The sequence below is a fragment of the Silurus aristotelis genome (assembly GCF_946808225.1).
Source record: "Silurus aristotelis genome assembly, chromosome: 10".
NCBI classification, from domain to species: Eukaryota; Metazoa; Chordata; class Actinopteri; order Siluriformes; family Siluridae; genus Silurus; species Silurus aristotelis.
In genome coordinates, this window is record NC_139583.1 from 245999 (window position 1) to 247463 (window position 1465).

General features: G+C 43.1%; 1 protein-coding gene across 1 annotated transcript in view; it reads left to right on the forward strand.

Moving 5' to 3' along the window:
- Positions 1–1174: 1174 nt before the first annotated feature.
- Positions 1175–1465, forward strand: part of slc24a5 (solute carrier family 24 member 5) — a 13200-nt gene continuing 12909 nt past the window's right edge. The window contains exon 1 of the mRNA XM_083552425.1: positions 1175–1465. This exon is cut by the window's right edge and continues 189 nt beyond it. The gene's annotated coding sequence lies outside the window, so the exon portion shown is untranslated.

Consider the following 1465-nt stretch of genomic DNA (forward strand, 5'->3'; position numbering starts at 1 on the left):
TATCATCACCTCTTCAACTTCCAGCTTCACGATCATCACCCTATCAGAAACTCTCTTCACCTCCACTACACTCTTACTGTACTCTTCCTTCAGAATCCCCCTACACCATTTCTCTTTCCATCCACACCATGATAGAACAGTTTAAACACCTCCAATGTTCCTGCTCTTACTCCCTTTCCACTTGGTCTCCTGAACACACAACATCTCCACCTTTCTCCTCTCCATCATATCAGCTCCCTCTCTCCCTTTACCAGTCATAGTACCAACATTTAAAGTACCAACCAGAACCTCTACTCTCCTACACTTCTCCTCCACTCTCCTCCACTTCTCCTTTCCCCGCTGTCTCTGTAGACGTCTTGCTCCTCTCCTTCTCCCCCTTCAGCCAACAGCAGCACAATTTACACCGGTACCCCGTTGTTAACGATACCTGTGGTGGTTGTTGGTAACCCGGGCCTCGACCGATCCGCTATGAAATTCTGATTCCTGATCCGTATGTTTGATTTGTATTGATTATTTACGCTGGATGCTCTTCATAACGCAACCCTCCACATTGACCGACACTGAGAGTCACCTGGCTTGTGCAACACTAATAGCTGGGTTAACTGATAGCATGAATATTAGCATAAAAACAACAGACACTTTTAACCAGCACCTCAGTATCCAGTTCCATCTAAATATTCTCAGAATCGAACCTTACCAATGCAGAATATATGTAAGAGCAGATAAAAGCAGTGTGTATGTGTGTGTGTGTGTGTGTGTGTGTGTGTGTGTGGTGATATCACACTGTTGAAACCCCCCCAGGAATAATGATCATCATGTGTTTCTTTTATCCTCATGTGCTTAAAAGCTTCATAGTTAAGCCCCACCCCTTTTAACTCCAGGCATGTAGTTGTGCTCATGTGACCAACATGATGTTCAATGACCTCTGACCTCAAACTGGTCCCCATAATCCGGTAGGCAGTAAAACCCGGATTTGAAATCTGAAATCGTTACTGAACCACTCAGAGCAGTGCAGGTCTGAAGCATCAGGAGTTTAAATCGAAATTTATGCTTATTTACTCTCTCAATGAAAAACATTACATAAGTGATTTGGATGTTCTGAGTATGTTAAGTGAGGGGTGGAGTCATTTGATGTGTGGGTTAATGGAATAGTTTAAGCTTCATAATCTGTGTTCAGATCATTAGGTTTTCTCATCACTTTATCGTTAAACATCACACTTTTTAACAGCATCTACAGGACACAGGCACCGCCTCTGCTCTACTCCTATTGGCTGCTGCAAGTGACCAATCCAAGTGCTCCTTCCAGTGTTTAAAAGGTTTGCGAGCGGTTCTGTAAGGGCTGTGAGATGTTCCTACAGACCTGTTCTCATCTTCCTTAGCATCAGTTTTAGTCTTCTCCTTTTTTTCCTTCTTCTTCTTCTTCTTATCATTTATACATTATCAAGATAGTGGAGGTGAAGCTGGA